The 20,641-nt window shown below is 38.3% G+C and overlaps 1 protein-coding gene across 1 annotated transcript in view; it reads left to right on the top strand.

Annotated features, from left to right (window-relative positions):
• The first annotated feature begins 289 nt into the window (after window positions 1-289).
• Window positions 290-20,641, top strand: part of RBMS3 (RNA binding motif single stranded interacting protein 3) — an 809,235-nt gene continuing 788,883 nt past the window's right edge. Inside the window, exon 1 of the mRNA XM_042474219.1 lies at window positions 290-358. The gene's annotated coding sequence lies outside the window, so the exon portion shown is untranslated. The remainder of the gene's footprint in view (window positions 359-20,641) is intronic.

A 20,641-nucleotide genomic window follows, 5' to 3' on the forward strand; every position in this document is an offset into this window, starting at 1 on the left:
TCCCTGATATTTGGAGATGTTATTTTGGATATTTGAGTTTAGTGCACATCACATGTGCTATTTCCATCTTTTGGAGGGCTACACAAGCAGCTGGTGTTGCAATTCCTCAGACAAGACTCCCTTGACCTAATGGTGTGACTTGGTTCAACATTTACTGGCCTACAACAAAGGTGTCTTTCTTTGGAACAGAAACTAATTATATATATATATATGTATATATACAGTATTACATTTTGTATAGTAAAAGCTGGATGATAGTAATTGTAGCTTGCTTTATTTGATTTTTTAGAAGCCAACAACAAACAAGACTTTAGCTGCTCCTTCATACAGCAGATGGTCCAGTTCACAGCCCCATCAGGTAATAATTCTGTATGTTACTTTATGGCATACGTAAAGATAATGAAAACAAACATGTATGTTGTATATTATGCATGATTTGTGATTTTGTGGATGCTTTCTATCTCACTGACCAAGGTAAATCAAATATTGGTGCTCCCTGAGGACCAAAAAGCATGCATGAGCTCCTAGTTAGTGGTTGCTTAAATGATGAGGAATTTATCACCAGTGATTTGCCAAAGGGCCTGAATCCTTTTCTTTCTGCCTTCACAAACCTCCATACCAATTTGGTCTGAAAATATGATAATGCACTTTTAACAGTGGTTGAAAACAATGGTTCCCAAATTTGCTTCCTCAGATGTTGCTGCAGTACAACTCCCCAAATCCTTTGCTTTTGTGCACTGAAATCCTATGACACCTGGGACAGTGGTGTCACTAGGGTTAGTGTCACCCAGTGGAGGAACTCATGGTGTCACCTCCCCCTGACCTCCTTCCTTACTTCATACAAAATCCTTAGTACTAATGTTACTCATAAATTGTAATTCCCATATATCCCAGAATGTAAGGGCAATTGTTGTGACATAAACAACTAGCAAAATTAAAATAATACTTTAAAATTACAATATCATATACACAGCCTAAATGTATTTCCGTATATATTGTTTCATGTGGTTTAATTGAAAATTTGGTAAGATGTGATGTTTTTAAAGAAAATTTTAAAGAATTAAAAATACTTTTTTTAAAAAAAAATGTAAAAATTAATTTTTTTTTAAAAAATGCTATTTCATTTTTTTATTAAAAAACCCAACAACCTGGAGCCTCTCATTTCTCTTCCCACTGAGCCTTGTCCCACTCACACCATCTCATCAGAGTTTTAAAGGGCTGCAAGTGAATGATGCAGCCCATTTCTACCCAAAGGCAGATGCTTGGTGAGAAGTAGTGTCACCTCCACTTAGGGTATCCCCTGGTGTGGCCTGAACCCCCTGCACCCTCCTAGTGACACCCATGTCATGGGGACAAAACTTTGGAGAATTCTGCCATAGCAGAAGGGTCAAGCTGGATCCGGAGCTCTGGCTGGACTTGGCTTGTTTTAATTGACACAAAATGAGTGACACAAAGTAAAGAACTAACATGCTTTAGAAATGCTACTCTTTGGTATTGATATAAAGGAGTAAGAATAATTTTTGCTGGGCTTGGAAAAGGTATTTTCTTGGACTTCAACTACCCAGCCACCAAAGTGTAATATTTCCAGGTGCTGCTTTTAAAGAGAATGAGAACAATGTTCTTTGTGCTGTATACCCAGCATAGTTATTTCTGTGGATCTATGTATTGTAATTCTTAGGGATGCAATTCTTAGGAGTTCCTGTTGGCTATGGTTTACATGTCTTGTTTCGAATTATTCTTACTTGTGTTTGGTGATAGATGGTGACCCCCACCCCATTAAATTTAGTTATGAATATTTCAAGCAGAAGAACAAGTTTGTTGCTAGAAATGTAAATCCTGTTCATTTCAACCACTGAAATTATCTGGAACAAGGTCATTGTCATTGCAGTCCTTGCATGCAATCACAGTGACCTTGTGATTCTCTCTGCAAGGGAGGAGCAGGACCCATTCCCCATAATATTATGTCCCAGTAGAGTTAGACTGAACCTTGATCTATTTTATGTGGTTTTTCAGCATATTTTGCAAGGACTTCTAAAAACACCTCATAAAAGGCATTCCTATTGCATTAAATGACTATGATCACAACATTTCATCACAAGGCTTCATTCTGCTTTCTAATCAGAATTAGGTTGAGTGCTTAAATTGTCACTAGATTCCTACTGATGTGCTTAGGGCATGGATGTAATTGAGTATTGTTCCTTCAGCCCATATATATGCAGCACATTCTCTCCAGTTAATAGCAGACACACACTCAAATTAAAATAATGCACCTTTAACACACCCAGTGGAATTCACTTTAGTGTCTATTGTTCAGACTTGGTTTCTTTTCCTGGGAGAAAAAGATAAGCGCATATTCAAGATTATTGTTTTGGCGTATTAGAATCCTGTTAGTGGTTGAATGGGGTTGAAAGATTAACTAGTAGGAATGTTGTTTGAAAATAAATCTGAAGACATTCTGCACCTGTTGGAAAAGCTTTGTCCTTTTATATTAAAACATGCCTGTGGTATTGCATCTTCACTTTCAATATTATACCTCCTGCATTGTAATCTTTTCCCTTCTTTATGCCATTTGCTTTATAATCTCTTTCCCTTTTTTATCTTGTTATTGTGTACTTTTATCTTTGGTATTTTGCTTCTAATAAACATATAGACTTCCCTGGTGGATATTAAAATGCCAGTTCTACCAAAAGAGTGGGTTTGGAGGGGAGGAGAATATTACAGCTTTATTCAGGAATCTCAGAACACTCTTTTCCTTTTTATACTCAGGGCTCAGCAAAACATTTATATTAGATTATAGATTCTGTTCCATGTGGTGTCCTGCAAGGGTCTGTGTTGTTTATTTACATATTTAGAAATTAGTTTTCCAAGAACAAACAAGATTATGGTGCCAATTTATATTGTCTGTATTTTCTTCGTCTCTTGCAAGGAACTTGATGAAGCCTCTTCTGTGTACCTCTTTAAAATAATCCATAGACTAGAATGGAGCTACACACGTGTGACCTTTGGTGCATCTAAAGACTATTAAAAGTTAAATTAACTTCCTCTTACTTTCTGCTAACTTTTATTTTATATATTCTAAATTCATACTTGAGGTTCTTAGGCCTCTGTGGACCAGGAGAAACACCTATTTGTTTTTCAGTAGTTCATAAGTACTGTAGTTCATTTTTTCCTTTGCTTACAGCTCACAGAATTCTGGGTGTTGAGGATCTGCAAATGGTAGTCCAAATTTCACACAGAGTGACTGCAATTAATATGGTACCATTCTTTAAAACTGCATATAAATACAGCAAAGGGTATTTAATTGCACACATTTGTCTTAATTAGGAAACAGCAATGCACATGTGGCACCCATCCATATTCTGATAAGACTTTAGTATGGATCATGTCATTGCAATTGGGAAATAAGAGCATAGCCTCTTTCAAGACGTCTGGAGCATTTGCTTCTGATAGTACAGTGGAGGCTTGCTTTTTGCTAGCGTTTGGTTCCAGGACCACTCCTACCTCCAGCCCCAGATACCAAAATCTGTGGATCCTCAATTTCCATTATGTACAATGGAGGAGTAAAATTGTGTCCCTTGTATAAAATGGCAAAGTACGGGTTTGCTTTTTGGAATTATTTTTAGGGAATATTTTCAAGCCACGGATGGTAGGGTCCATGGATGGAGAATCTGTGGATACAGAGGGCTGACTGTAGTGATAAAACCAAGTTGTTGTTGCTGTTGTTGTTGTTTTATTTACTTATCTCCCATCTTTCTCTCAATATAGTGACTCAAGGCTGCTATCAGCAAATTTAAAACAGTACAGTTTTAAACAATACAAAAGCATTAAAAAGTATAAAGTTTTTTTAAAAAAATGATTAAACAATTTAAAAATTAAAACAATTGCTCATTAATTTTGTTGTTTTTAATTGGACTCAAATCGACCTTGACTCATGAGGAACCTGCGGATGAGACATCTCCAAGACTGCCTCCATTCAACCTCTCTGCTCAAGGCCTGCAGGCACAGGCTTGTGTCCTCCTTGATTGAGTCTAACCATTTGGCATGTGGTCTTCCTCTCTTTCTACTGCCTTCTACTTACCTAGAATCATTGTTTTTTCTAATGATTCATTTTTTCCTCATGATGTGGCCAAAGTACAATAGCCTCAATTTAGTCATTTTGCTTTCCAGAGAGAATTCAGAACCCATTTTGTTTGTCTTTTTGGCTATCCATGATTTTGTGAGTACTTTTCCTCAGCACCATATCAAAAATGAGTTGATTTTCTTCCTACTGGCTTTTTTTTCACTGTCCAGCTCTCACATCCATTCATGGTGATGGGGAATACAATGGCCTGGACAATCCTCACTTTAGTGTTCAGAGTTATGCCTTTACATTTTATGATCTTGTCTACGCTTTCACTGCAGCCCTTTCCACTCCAAGTCTTCTTCTGATTTCTCTTAAGAACCTGGGTTCAGTTCAATCTTCCCATCTCTTGCTCTTTAACTGTGAAACATTCAAAATTTGAAAAAAATAAATAAATGAAAATTGAGGTTTTCTGTTGGGATTTTTGGGCAAGTAGAAACCTGCCCCATTGAAGAAAAGGTTGGAAGTTAGATGCTAGATTTTCAGTTGTCTGAAAGCCATATATTTCAATGCTTTTGTTCTGAAAAATATTCCTCAGTGTCTCCTCTTCTAGCTTCTATTTCTTCAAATAGAGCAAATTTAACCTTTGATTCTAACAACTTTTTTCTTTATTAGTTAACTGGTTTCTTCATCCAGCACTTCCTCAGATCCACTTGTTGAATATACTTTTGTCCTCTGAACCCACAAAATGCTCCCGATCTAGTATTCTAACAACATTAAATCTCCACCAAACTTTGCCCTCTATTCGTTGCACATTCTTGACCTCTCCCATCTCCCCTATTTTTATTGTCTAGCACAGAAAGTTCACTGGGTAATGATGGAGAAAGGCCAGAGGTTGCCCATAAGGCCAAAGGAAAATAGAATAAAGGTAAAGACAAGGTATCTTGAACCAGAGACATTTTTTAGAAGGTGCAGAGTTATTAAGCTGTTAGGACTGTGAAGGAAAATCGGATTAAGTATTTCCAAAGTGTTTTGACCCATCTACTAGCTGACACTTTTTATTACAAGTAACAACAACCTAAGATATAAGGAAAGGGTTCAACATGAATAGATTTTACTTAGTACTTTCTCAGCAATTTTCTATTACGTACATCTTAAAGACTGCTATTTAATGTGTGGCTGAAAATATTTAATATACTCCTGTGATTTGCTATATGTTAAATGCTGTTCCCAAGGAGGTTTCCCAACGTTCATTTAAATGATAAGACACAGTATATATAATGGCCCTTCGGATCTGTGGGGCTTGCATTCTGGCCTCCTGTGGATAGGAAAAATGTGGATGATTGTGCCCCATATTATTAAATGACAGCAACAACTGAAGTGTGATTTAATAACATTGGCCTTATGGATTGCTGAGAGTCAACCTGAGCCAAGGAACTTATTTAACCTTAAGGATAATGTTATCTGCCCTTGAGTTCTTGGAGTTGTGAAACTTGTCATTTGCTCCACTGAATTAGATGGTGCTGTTAGGCCTAGTGATAGGTTCCCCTTAGGGCCACCATAAATTGGAAATGACTAGAAGGTACACAATAACAACAATTTACATACAACAGTTTTAATCAGAGTTGGGTCTTGTTTCTGAGTATATTCTATATAGTACTGCATTGTTGTTCTGACACGAGGACATGGTTTATGTTTATTTGGAACTCAGTTCAGGGAGAGACTTCTTCATGAGTCACAAAACAAGGATTTCACCAACTCAGGTTATTAAGCAAAGCCCTATATTGGCTCTGGGTTTCAGGCCCTTGGGAGATTTGTTGGACAGACAAATTATAATGCCAAATTCAACAATTGAAAAGATGAATGGCATTACAAGTGAAATGGGCTTGAGAAACCAAAGCAAATATATTTGCAAAAAGAAAAGGCAGACAATTCTGTGAGCTGTGTAGAGGGACAAAACAGAAAGGAGGAGAGATGCAGTGACTGCAAAGAAAAGAGTTTTATGTTCCATGGCATCAATTTTATTGGTGAAAGGAAAATAGAGGTCTGTGGTGAAGCAAATTATCCTGTCAGGAAGGGACTGTGGTGAAGGTGTAGAACTAAAATTAGGACTCTGCAAGCCATTTCTAATGTCAGCCACATTTAAGTCCCATTTTTCTCTGCCCTTCCATGCTGGGTTGGTTTTGCTATATGGCTACCAGTCCTAACCACACAGAGGTGATAGGTGATTTTGTCTAAGCAAATCATGCCAACAAATTTACTCAGGATTCTTTTTTTCATGCCAGAAATATATTAATGTGGCTGTGCAAAAATGCATAAAATTGTACTGTAAAGCAGTTTCATTCCAGGATGGGCTGCATCTAAAAAGGTAAAGGTAGTGGTAAATGAATGTCAAGTCGTAACTGACTGTAGGGGGTGGTGCTCATCTCTGTTTCTAAGCTGAAGAGCCAGCGTTGTCTGAAAACTGCTCTGGTGGTCATGTGGCCAGCATAACTGCATCATATGCTATTACCTTCCTGCTGAGAAGTAGTACCTAGTTATCTACTTGCATTTGCATGCTTTTGAACTGGTAGGTTGGCATAAGCTGGGACTAGTGACAGGAGTTCCATCATGCAACACCTGGGCCTCGAACTGTCAACCTGCCAATCTTGCAATCACCAGAGTCAGCATCTTAATCGCTTGAGCCACTGCATCTCTGTATGTACACTGCAGAATTAATGCAGATTGACACTGCTTTAATGGCCGTGGCTCAGTGCTATAGAATTCTGGGAGATACTTTGCTTTCTCTGTCAGAAAACTCTGGTACCACTATAAATTCCAGGATTCTATAGGATGGAGCCATGACAGTTAAAGCAATGTCAAACTGTATTAATTCTGCAGTGTGTCAGCAGCCATGGTGTAGTATGCTGGCATGAACAGCTGATGGAACCTGAGCCCACCAGATAAAGGCTCAGTGAAACAAGCTTCATTTAGATATAAAAGATGTGAAAATGCTGAACAGCATCTTTTTTATTATAAAATAAATTCTGTGTAAAAGAACCTTCTTTTGTTCCTTTCAGCTGGTGGACAACACTCTTGAGCTGAGGGGCCTGTGTTGTCACTCTGTGCATGCACCAAGGACAGTTAGCTAAGCCTGGCAATTGCAGTAACTGTACTGGTTTCTTTAAAAACCCAAGGACACCTTAATCCTCATGTTGTTTCTTTTCCTTTGGGTGTGACCATCTACCATCACTACTCCACCGTAGAACAATATTTAAGTTATGCCCTGAATAGATGCAATTATTTCAGCATGAAATAAGGTACCAGACTTTATTTGGAGTACAGTATATGAATTATTTTTGGTGCACCTGCTGAGGTCTCCTCCTCCTCCTTTATCTTTGCATTGGCCTCCTCCCTTTTCTTCCTTTCCTGGTAGAATTGAAAAGCAGAATGGAAGCAGTATAGCTGTACCTGATTAGAAGCCACAGCCACATTGAGCAATGCTGCTAACTAAAGCCATCGCAAGACATTTCTGTATTTGAATAAACATGAGGAAGGCATTACCAGAAACAACTTGCAACATCCACCACAAGTCCTACAGGAAAGAACCAAAGACTAGACAGATTACTAGTCTCAGTGGAAATTAATGTGGGTCTGTTTACTGTAAAAATCACACAATGTGATGTGGGTGAAGGATAATAATCAGGTCTCTTCATGGGACTGAGAAGGATGTTCATTCATCCAGTCAACCTTGTATTTTACTTCATAGAAATGCAGATGTAAGAGAGAAGGATTTGTTGCTATGCACACCCCTTCCAAGTTGACAGGGAGAAATTTTAGGTTGAGTTGCACACATACGATGCATTTGATTCATTTGTCTCTTCTTTTCAGGAACAATTACTTTCTTCTATTCTTCCTTGCCTTCTGCAGCTGTGATGCATTATCTAAACTGAATTACATCTGCTCATTTAAGGCTATAAAGAAAATGAATGAAAATAGATTACACGCTATAGACAAAGGGCAGAGTTTCTGCACAGCAAAACAGCTCTGCTCATTCTTATTGCAAATGGTTTCTTAACAGAACAAAATATTGTGGTATGTAAAGAAGCTTATAACCAGTCAAGACATATTACATATCTGATCCAATAGTGTTTTTTCAGCTACCTTATTATTTGTTGCATTGTCTTTCAAAAGGATCACTCTCTAATGTGAAAACAGCCCATTCTAGGCATAGGTTAGAAACAGTTTACCACCACTTCTTAGGTCAAAGTATATTCTCACTATAGTATCAGAAAGTGGTGGGGGGAGAGGGAAGTAATTGTGGGAAGGAGTAGTACCTTTCTAGAACATCTAGATATGCAAACTCCTTGACAGGGCAAAGGATTCTGTGCATTGTTTCACAAAAAGGATAGCTGTTGTACTTCTGTATCAAAACTTGTGGTTATTCCAGGAAAGGAGGTAGCAAGCACCCTGTCATCTGCAACTGGGGTTGTACTGCTGTAGTCTAAGCATTTGGGGGATTCCCCTAATTCTGTGAGCACAGGTTTATTTCCATCTCATAGAACATGTGTGATATAGTGGTTTGAGTATCAAACTAGGACTCTGTGAAACCAGGGTTCAAATCCCTACTCAGCCACAGAAACCCACTAGGTGACCTTGGACAAGTCACATTCTTTCTGCCTAAGATGTAGGCAATGGCAAACCCTGAATAAATCTTGCAAAGAAAAACCTATTAAGGTCACCATAAGGCAGAGTTGGTGTGAATGTATGTAGTAACAACAGCTCTCTAGTTCCTGGCTCTCAGACAGGGTAGGACTGGAAAAGACCTTTAAGACCCTAGAGAAGAATTAGTACAGTTGACCTTCCATATCCATGGATTCTTTATCCATGGATTCAACCACTCAAAGCTTGAAAATATTCAAATAATATATAAATTCCAAAAAGCAAATCTTGATTTTGCCATTTTATATAAGGGTCAAATTTTTACTATGCCATTGCATTTAATTCCTTTTCAATGTTTTTAGTTGTACTGTTTTTAATGCTGTGAAGCCGCTCTGAGTCCCAGTTTTGGGGAAAGAGTGGGATACAAATAAATATAGTAAATATAATAAATAAATAAATAAATAAATAAATAAATAAAGAGACTTGATCATCCATGGATTTTGATATCCAAGAGTGCTCCTGGAACCAAAACCCAGTGAATAGCAAATGTCTGCAATACAAATTGATTTTTTCAGACCACATCTCCCAAGAATTCCCCCAAACAGCATGCTGACAGGGAAATTCTGGGAGATGTGATATAGAAAAGTAACTTCTCCCAGATGTGCTCTGGAGACTCACTGACAGAGTCAACAATATCAAGCTTGATAAATGGTCTGACTCAATATAAAACAGCTCTGAATGCCTACTTGATGCTTACGATAACCAGATTTCCCTTGTAATTTTTTTTTAAAAAAATAAACTGTACCTGCATAAAAAACATAATACAAAATAGCTTCAGCAGAAATAAATCTAAAAATCCAATGCTAGAGAAGCATATAGGCTTTAGTTTTAGCAGGTATTGCATGCTGTGAGCCATATGGTGGATGTAGGAAGAACTCATTCTGTTTCATTGTAACCAATATCTACTCCCTCAACTATATGTGGCCTTTGTGGTGTGGCACATATGTAGCCTTTGGGGTATATGTGGCCCTAATCCCTTTCTCTATCCCCCTCACTTAAAAAAGTACTGTAATGTAGAAATTCTCCCGCAAAGAATCAGTTATACTCCAATCTTCCCAACCAAGAGAAAAGGCCCCTCCCAAATCTGGAAATGGAAACTGGATTTTTGTTAGATTTTCCCACTGATTTTGTGGCACTGGATCCCAAAAGAGGTCGATGGGGTGTGTATCCCCTGATCCACAGCATTGCAATAATAAAAAAGAAAGTCCACTAAACCCACTTTACTTGTTATTCTCTAGATTTTGCAATGCATATTGGGAGAACACATACATGAAGATGCATGCCGTGATGGAAATAATGCAGAATGTTAGGATAAATTGCATAGGTATAGTTTTGTACATATAAGGACAAATGTGCCCAGACATGGATATGAGACTTTTTCTTCTTCTTTTTTTAATGTAAACATATACAGAAACAGGATGAAATAAATATGAGAAATAGAAAATTGAAAACTAGAGGAGGAAAGAAACCCACCAAATTGACAGGTTTGTGCACTCTTCCACCCTAAACCCATGAGGACTATTGAACAGTGTTGTCATCTGCATCATATAATGTGTCTTTCAGCAAATTTAATCTACCTTCTTGGACAGCAAGGTGATCACTGAAAACAATGCTGCTTCTAAAACGCGGCAACAACTCTGTGCACAGCTGCCTTGTAATGTGTGTGACAGAAACAGATAATGGGAAGGGAAATTCAAAGTGAAGGCTGATATTTTGTCTTTAATTCAGCTTAGTTTGCTTAGGTTTTAGAGCACATATGGTGGAAAGGTCACTTAGTTGTGTGAGAGCAATGAAAGAGTCTGCCCGCTTGGCATAATAGGAACTGTTAAGGACACTGTGTCATTCTTAATGTCAGATATCCTGGCTATTCTCATTTGTGTCTGAGCTTGAGCTTGGTTTTTTTTTACTGAAGAAGTAGATTTGTATTCTTGTCAGCCTCAGCTTTTAGAGTCAGCATGTACTTGGCGAAGTCTTGCTGGTTTATTTGTTTATATTAAAAATGTATATACCACCTCCCAGAGTTAAAAAAAAACCCCTATTAAGGCTGTTTAATGAAAAGTAGTGATAGCTCATAAGGAAATTATCCTGAACCCTTATGAGGAAGAGCAAGGCAAAGCATCACCATATAGGATTGTGTCATTGTTGATGTCTTTATCATAAAAATGTGGTAAAGTGACCAACAATCTTTAAAAGAGCAGGCTAAAAGTGTTATATCTTTTTTGTTGTTGTTTGAGGTCAGGAAGAAATTGACAACACACCAAAACAGGACTGCTTGCTAATAATAGGTGACTGGAACGCTAAAGCAGGAAGCAAAGAAGAATACAAAACTGTAGAAAGATTTGGACAAGGAACAAGAAATGAAGCAGGGGACCAACTCATAGCATTTTGTGAGGCCAATAATCTATTCATTGTAAATACATTATTCATAAACTGGAGAGGAGGCTATACACATGGACACCAACAGATGGCCAATACAACAATCAGATAGACTACATAATCAGAAACAAAAGATGGAGAAGCTCTATCCTTTCAGCAAAAATGAAACTAGGTGCCGATTGTGACAGAGATCATGAATTACTTACATCAAAAATTAGAATAAATCTAGAACAAAAAAACAATCAGCTTGCCAAAATATGATCTGATGAACATCCCAACAGAATTTGATGAGAAAGTAAAAAATAGATTTGCGTTATTAAATAAAATGGACTGGGAACCAGGAGAATTATGGTCAGTAGCTAGGGATATAATCAAGGAGGAATCTAGAAAGACACTCTCTGTGGCCAAAAAGAAAGACAAGAAACAATGAATAACAGAGACAATGCTTCAAGTACTAAAGGAAAGACAAGAAGCAAAATAAAAGGCGGACAGAATCATGAATTAAAAAACCAGTTTAATGATTAGTGCACAAGGATAAAGAGAACTACTGTAATAATGCAAAGAAATAGAGTCTGACAATAAAAAAGGTAGAATGAGATGCCTTTTCTACAAGATCTGTGAATTCAAAGAAAAATTTAAACCTAAAGTGAAGACACTCTGTGATCAAAAGACGAACATATTACAAGATCAAGATGAAATAAAAAGATGATGGAAACAATTCTCAAGAATAAATCAACAGGACAGATGACATTCCAACAGACAGGACCAACTTTAGTTCAAAAAATCTGCCAGTGGTCCACGGACTGTAAAAGATCAATATACATCCCCATTCAGAAAAAAAGATTGCAGTTACAGAACTATTGATCTCACATGCAAGCAAAGTCATGCTCAAAATTTGGCAACAGAGACTCCTACCATATATAGTGCGAGAAATTTCAGAGGTGCAAGATGGATTCAGAAAAGGAAGAGGCACTATTGAAAATATACATTTATTAATGAACTGCAATAAAGAATTCCAGAAGAAAATTAGTATGTGCTCTCTATAGATTATAGTAAAGCCTTTGACTGCATAGATCACAAAAAGTTATGAAATGTTCTCAAAGAAATGGGAGTGCCACTACACTTGATTGTCTTAATGAGAAACTTGTATTCAGGACAAGAGGCTGCATTCCTGGCTTACCAAACACCCACAGAAACTGGCTGGGAGGGAACTACCAACTGATAATGCAGGCAGAGACAGCAAACTACCAGCCCCTAAAAAGCATCCTTGCCTGTGGGAGTCTGTTATGAAAAAGGCATCATCAAGCAATCTGAATCAAAGGTGGCAACAGGAATCAAGGTCGACACAGTTCAAGGGTTGAAGAAGCCAGGAGGTTCAAAGTAGGAAATACAGGAGTCTGGAAACAGATATCAGGAATAGGAATGCTGGCCAGGAAACAGACAAGTTGCTTCCAGCACTGGCCTTAGGCAGACTCAGCCCTTAAACAGTTTGATACTAGCTTCTCCTATTTAGAGCTTGCTTGCTGCTGCTTGGCTTGCAGGCTAGTTGAGAGTTTTTGCTCTAGATGTTTCTCCTTCCTTCTTGATTGAGGACTTGAGTCCACAGCTGTGTCTTCTGCCTCATTAGTAGGTGAGTCTTGCCCTTGTCCTGCTGGCAGAGGCTGCAGCTCAAAAGGATGAACTGGCTGAGACTCTTCAGCTGGATGCTCTGTAAAAGCAAGAGCTGCAGGCAGTTCCTTGTCTGGAAGATGTGCCTGGGTCCCTTCCTCAGCCTCTTCATTGGACTCTTCCTGCAGGTCCCAGCCCTGCAGCTCCTGGCCCATTACAGCTACTGTTGTGTAGAAACAGAGTGGTTTCCAATTGACAAAGAGGCCAGACAAGATTGTATTCTGTCACCCTATTTGTTCAACTTTTATGCAGAACATCATCATATACAGAGCAGGTTTATACTCAGAGGAAGGTGGAGTGAAGATTGGTGGAAGGATTATCAACAATTTAAGATATGCAGATGAGACCATACTACTAGAAGAAAACAACAAAGACTTGGAACAATTACTAAAGAAAGTTAAAGATGAAAGTACTAAGGCAGCCTTAATGTTGACCATTTAAAAAAAAATTATAATGACTATGGAAAATTTACATAAATTCAATTTAGATTATGAAGAAATAGAAACTGTAAAAGAGTTATCCTACCTTGGATCAATCATTAATAAGAATGCAGTCAAGAAATCAGAAGAAGCCTGGGACTGGGAAGGACAGCTATGAAGGAACTATACAAGATCCTTGAAGGCAGTTAACAACCACAACTATAGCCAAATCAATTTTACTTATGGTGACCCTATAAAAGAGATTTCTAAGGGGCTTTACAGACCACCTGCAGCTGCCCCTTTTTGCACCGGATTGAGGCAGTGGCAACTGCATGCTGTGGCCCTGATCTGGCCTTTCTAGGGCGTGAAAAGTAGATGCAAAAAGTGGCTCTTTCTTGCGCCTTGGAAAGGGTGCCATAGCCATGTTGCTGTGGCTTGGCGGCGCTCCTTCAGTGCTGCATCGTATGGACGCAGTGCTGAAGAAGCACTATAATGCCATGTGGAGCAGCGCGTGGTGTCATGGTGCCCTGGGGCAGAGTTGGGGCCTGCCTCATCTGGATGTGACACCCTGACGCCACCCCCAGGCTGGCCTTAATGGCCGCTCTGAAGAGGATCTTCAAGCCCTGCTCATCACCTACCCTTCTTAGGTTTTGCAGACTCAGAGCCTTGGCATTCTTGATTGAATCAATCTACCTGTAATACTGTCTCTTTCTTTTCCTACTTCCCTCTGTTCTGCTGAGCATTATCATCTTTTAAAGTAAGTCACTTCATCACATTATACAGTGGACCCTAAGTCCCATTAAATATAATAACATAGTAAAATGGTGTCCCTTATAAAAAATGGAAAATCATAGTTTGATATTTGACATTTATACTTTTTTGGAACATCTTCAAACCTTGAATCCGTTTATAAAAAATCTGTGTATAAGAAGGGCCGACTGTATGTTCAAAATATGACAGCCTCAGTTTAATCATACTGAAAGTTTAGACTTGATTTGCTTTAGGATCCATTCATTTGCTTTTTATAAATCTGTGGTATCTGCAAAACTGTCCTACAGCACCACATTTCAAATAAGTTGATTTCATGTATATCCTTAGATGTCATATCTTTAAATGTTGTGTCAGACATATAATATCTTAACATATCCAAACAATTAGTGAGAACAGGAAGACATAAAGCTCTGAATTTGAGACTAACAAGGCATCAAGTGAGACAAAGAATGGGTAAAGAATTTTATACATGGAGCATAACTACAGATAAGTGATCTCCCAATTTGCCACCTTCCTCAGTCAAGAGTATGGGGTTACTCAGTGAAGGGCAGATGGATATGAAACTTGATGGTCCTGTAGGTTTGCAGGAATCATTGGCTCATTCATACATAATCAAGTGTTGCACTTTAAAAGGAAAAGTGAAAAATGGGTGTATTTGATTTGAAATTAACAGTTGCAAATCTCTGAAAAAATATTGGCTGGAATTTTGTATTGGAGTTACAGATGCATAACTTAGAGCTATGGATTCGTAACTGCTCCATATTCTGTAAGGCTACATAGTCTTACTGTAAGACTACATAAATCTCTACCTGCCTGCCTTATAAAGGATGTCTGTTTAGCTGTCAATTGGGCACAAGAAGAATGTTCTTAGCTCATTCTCACCAGTGAGTAAGGCTGTCAAAGCAGAACCCCCCTATTGCAGTTCTTTATCTCAGCCTCACTCACAGCTGGGAGCAGGCTGGAAATGCCATCTTTTCACTCCTTTATTGATGAATGCTGGGTGGGGTTGGGCATATGAATATGTAACTAAGTAGATGATGTAGAATATCAGCAATTGTCTGAATGTATGGATCTGATCCCATTAAAAAATAAGCCAGTTTACCTCTTCCAACTTGAATTCAGGATCTGGGATGCCCCTGGATGTTATCATACCTAAATTGCCACCTGTCTAGTTGGGATGCCGATGCCTGGATGCATCCTAGGACGAAGCCTCACTCAGCTGACCAATTTTTGAAGTTGGAAGCTGCCCAGATCCTGAATTCAAGCCGGAAGAGACAAGCTGTCTTATTTGTTAATGGGATAAGCTCCATAATTTGTATGTAGGTGACACTTAAGATATTTATTGCTGAATATGACAGCCTCTTTCAGTGGTAGTAAATCTGAGAAGGCACAGATCTGAATGAGAAGAGTGTTACAGTGTAGCCAAGTATCACAAGGTCAAAGCTCCAGATCTGTATGAATAACACAGATGAGAATATTATTTGCCATGTACCCCAAGGATTTCCCGACCCCCGCCAAGCTTAGCTGCAGTAGCCTCAAAATACATAGGGGAAGTTGGATTTTCCTTAATAAAGCCTATCTCACTATAATTTGAGGTGGCTAGGAAAGTAATGGTAAAGCCCCTCTGAAGAAACTTCCCAAGAAAACCCCTTGATAGGTTTGCCTGAGGGTTAAACAACAAAGGTCTTGAATAGGAAATTATGACCTATTAGTTTTACAAAGTACATGTTCCTGGTGGAAATGAAAACCAAGTTGATGTGAATCAGAGCATCTGTCTGGTTTTTTAGGTCTCCTTGAAGGTGTGGCTATGGGGACCCAGGATGTGCAGCTGTATTTTATCTTTATATTTTAGTGGCTTTGAGGAGAACTAATACAGAACCAGAATACTATAACCAGTTGTAGCGATTTGTTTACCTTATGTACTATACACACAGCATGTGTGTATGCTGACAGTTTGACTTATTGCTATGAATTGAGCCCTTGTACATGATTTGATAGTTTAGGCTCTAATTGAGCTGGTGGCATGATGCTGCTGATAAAATGAGTTTTTAATGTTTTCCAAATCTGTTTAGTCATAATTATGCACCTCAGTGGCTTGCTTACTAATAGTTCTGTATGGGAGATTTTCCCCACCCCAGCCCTGGGAGTAGCATGGGAGGATCTGTATTTGGGCAGAGCTAATGCACTTTCACAAGGAAAAGTCGATGAAACCAAGTTCTAACATAAAATATGCATTATTGATACAGGAAGGCAATGGATTTTTATTGCCTCTTTCGTCACCTTAATCCATGTGTGAATATTAGTTGATAGTTTGCAGCAGTAATTCACATACCTAAGGCTGAAATTTGCTTTTTAGTTCTCTCTCTCTTCCTCCTTTTGTGTATAAATCAACTAGAGGTATGGAAGGAAGCAATGAGACAGTCTAGCACTGCAAGCTATTTTATTATTGTTACTGTCATTATTGTAATGATTTAAATGCAAAAGCCTGCTGTGGATCATGTACTCAATTCTAAATCCATCACAATTTCAAGAACTACCCTGCACAAACTGGAACAACCTGGTGTCCATTGGGTTTGGTATTGGGGCAAAATTCCCTTCTCCCCTCTAATATTTTAATATTTATAATATAGTTTTGTTCCGTGATATTTACGTTAAACTAATCCCCCGCCCTCTGTGTGCAACTGCTTTTTCTTCTGAAGTTCCTGAAAGCCATTTCTGTAAAGGAGAAATTGCCTTCCTGGGTTTTTCCTTACCACATTTCTTTTCCTTTGGTGGTGCCTGTGGAGAGTGTTTAAACCTTTTGTGAAAATGTCCATTGTGAGCAATTCATGAACAGCTGAAGTTTTGCAAGCCCCTGATGGATCTTGTTAGGGATTAGAGGCATAACCCACAAGCAATGATGTGAAGAAAACAGCAATACATCTGTCAGCAAAACAGTTGATGAAATCTGCACTATGTGTGTTTTGGCTGGAATGAAAGGAAGCATGTTCCCACCCCAACCCACCTCTCCTTCCCAGTGGTTCCCCCTCCCCACCCCTCTATGTAGCCTATGGTATAAAGACTAGTCGTGTTGGTTGTCAGTTGGTTCTTTTAGCACTGGATTTCATCTTAATAAAATAAATGGCAAGGACATCAGTGTGTTCAGTTACAACATGCAGAGAAACTGGCAGGTCAGGAATGGGATGAAATGACATCTCCACTGTCTTCTTTGAATTAAGCTTGTTTTACTAGCACACAGGTTTCCAAGAAATAGACCTGCTGAATGGAATAATATTTCATAGTGCAGACAGACAGAAACTCAGAACTACATGAAAGCAAGCAAAATGAAGCTGGTTTTGTGTAGCAAGAATTGGCAAAGGATTAAAGGAAATTGCCAGCAACTGGAGGAAGATGAGAAAACATAAATGTCAAACAATGCAGCACAAGTTGGATAATCAAAACAAATGATACCTCATTCCTAAATAAAGACGGCACAGACCAGACAGCAATATATTTCGCTAACTATATAAAACAAGGGTGGAAATTATTTGGTGAACTGGTAACTTCCATCACCTGTTGTTAGCATTGCCAATGGTTGGTGGGGGGGGGGGGGGGGAGATGTTGGGAATTAAAATCTCAAAACATCTGGATTGTACATTGCAACCCCAATATAGAATCAAACTGGATCAAAGGCCACATAGTCCAGCCCTTTGTCCAAAGACAAGGGTGTCCACCTGTCAGTCTTAAACTGATCAGTTTAAAGCTGGTTCAGTTTTGTCCCCAGCATGCAATTGCTGTCCAGATGTTTCACAGAAAAATAGACATATGTAGAATAGACCAATTAGAATGAATAATAACCACTTTGAAAGGGATCTAATATCAAAGTAGTGGCTATGCTAGCTCAGGGATTCTGGGAGTTGTAGTCTACAGAAGTTTTACCAATCTTGGAGATACTAGATTAGTAAATGGAGGATCTCTACATTACTGTGGCCTGGAACTGAGTTGCCCACATGTCCAAAGCACTGCAGATGTAGCCACATCAGTCCTAAAAGAAATCGCCATACTTTCATGGGTATAAACTCACTTCAGTTGCAGTACAGAGTTCTGATGCAGTACAGAGTTGGTTTATATCCATGAAAGCTCATGCTAAAATAAAAACCATTTAGTCTTAAAGGTGTTTGCTACATCCCTTCTTTCCCTCTCACCCTTCCTTCCTCCTTTTTATGCTGCAAGAGACTAACACAGCTGCCTCTTTGAAAACTACCTAAATATCCAAGCACTGTTGGTATATAAGCAGTAATGCCACAAGATCCAGCTTCGGGGGCCAAAGCCCAGTGCCTTGCTAACCAGAACTAAAATAATGAACAGAGTAATGTGTGGTCTGTCACACCATCAACCCTGGGATCTAAAATTACTTCATTATTTCACTACATTCCTGGATATAAGGATCAAAATATCTTTCACATTCTTGTGAAATATATCTTTAGCATTCTTGTGAAATATATCTGTGTGGAGGTTTTGTTTTGTTTTTAAAACACCTCTTTTTTCCCTAGTGGAGAACATCACAGAGTCCACCAACTTCCTATTTATGCCTTAAATAAATTTGGGGTTTAATTAGTTTTCAATATTTTATTTTTATCCAGTATATTACAATTCCTTTATCAGACCTTTAAAACATCTGCATGCCAATTCTTCAGTACATTTTGGGACAGCAGTGTATCCGAAACACTTGACTAATCAGTACATTACAGTCAGAATTTAAATGTACATATCTGTACTGGTTATCACTGGGTTTCTATACTGAAGGGATTAATGTTACAATGAAATCAGAATTTTTCAAGAGTATGGTGTTAGAAATCATGAAAATGTTTTTCATTCTGCTTATGATATTCTAACATCTGTGGATATTTTTTTGTTCATTTTTGGGGTGGAAAATGATCCTGTAGTCATCCATCAAGTGTGAAATCTACAGCAGATGATGGGCATTTCCTCTGTCGAAAGAGAACGAAGTCATTGAAAGTTCTTCTGGCAGGAAATGAGTCTGAAATAAGTTGTGATTTGTAGCTTTGAAATATGAGAAAGAATCAGCCTGTTTTGACAGGCTTAATGTACTTTACAAAATGTTGTCAATAATGTCTAGACAGGTGACTTCATTTATGTGTGTTTATTAAATTACTAGGTTATGTGTGTGTGTTTTTAAAAGAAAAAACCAAATATTAGACAATTTATTCAGATTGGCTTAGTTCTTAGTTCGTAATTATTTGGCACCAGATTGGCTTAGTTCTTGGTTCTTTGGCACCTAAGACCTATTTTTTTTAGAACTTATGAAAATGGAGTTGCAAAATATTGTGCTATTTTACATTTTATACAAAGTTTTTTTTAAAAAAAATTCTTGCTTTTAATTAAAAGTTGCTGTCATTTTAAATATGATAGCCTATGCTCATTTAGGAAAATATCTCAATTAGATACTCAAAATGGGATTATTTGCTCCTGATTTGGTGTTACAGTGTTTTGCTGGATGTATAGCGCTCTAGTTAAGGTTACAGAAAAAAGTCCACAGTAAGGAATGCTCTTTGTCTTCAGGTCAGGTCATTTTGAATCTGGTCAAGAGTTAATTATTATTATTATTAAACTTTATTTCTAAAGCGCTGTAATTATAAGCAGTGCTAACCCTAAAATCTGACTGGACAACCCTTACATTTATTTATTGACAGATACACAGATTTTTGCAAGATTCCCAATTACTAAACCTGTTAAGCTGTGTAAGCAAGTGGGTACTAAAGGAATATCCATTTTAGGTCTGTCAGTAGATAGTTCAGTGTGTATTTCCTAATGAAAGGATCTGCCTCAACCGGCTTAAAGATCTTGATGCTTCATTGCCTTCCTACTTGCCTGTTTGTTTACATAAATGATCATATTCTGTATTGTGGAAGCTTTCTTCATGATTTAGAACTTATGCTTTCCATGTTTAAGAATGCTTGAATAGGACTTTCTTGTTCTGTCTCTGAAATCCATGCACAATGATCAGTTATTTGTAGTGTTACCTTGTGGTGAAACCTGCTAGTATCACTTCAGGTTTTTGCTGCCACCAAAGAGCAGCACCTTCCTCAGGGTTTCATGGTCCCATCAGAGGACTCCTCCAGTGAGGAAGTATTTGAGTCCTCAGAAGCAGTGGCCGGTAAGGTGTTGACTGGCTCTAGAAACTTGTGGCCCTGACATCTGAAGTCATGAGCTCAGTTGGCGAACATACTTGACCACAAGGAAAGACTTGTTGAGACTAGGAACTTCACCGTTGTGAGGTTTGAAACCTTACAATTTCAGCAGCTGAGCTCTGGATGTTTCCCCAGTAGCTCAGCAATATAAGCCTGACTCTTAGGGCAGTAAAGCTATTGAAAAACACAAACTTGAGTTGTTTCCTTGAGTTCTTGCCCCTGCCTGCTAGCTTTTGTGACTCGATACCTTATTTTGATTTATCTGCCAGTGTCTCACCTTGGGCGGTGTTTGACTTTACCTGCTGGAATGTCCCTGATTGTATATTGATTAGACCTTGGAGCATTGTTTGGTTTTGTCTTCAGATTCTTCTCAGCTTGCTTTTGTATTATGTTTTTGGTTGGACTGTTTTAAAAGAAAACCAAAACCTGGTGCAGCTTTTGACTCTCCTTCTGCA

Source organism: Sceloporus undulatus, chromosome 6 (genome assembly GCF_019175285.1).
Source record: "Sceloporus undulatus isolate JIND9_A2432 ecotype Alabama chromosome 6, SceUnd_v1.1, whole genome shotgun sequence".
Classification (NCBI taxonomy): domain Eukaryota; kingdom Metazoa; phylum Chordata; class Lepidosauria; order Squamata; family Phrynosomatidae; genus Sceloporus; species Sceloporus undulatus.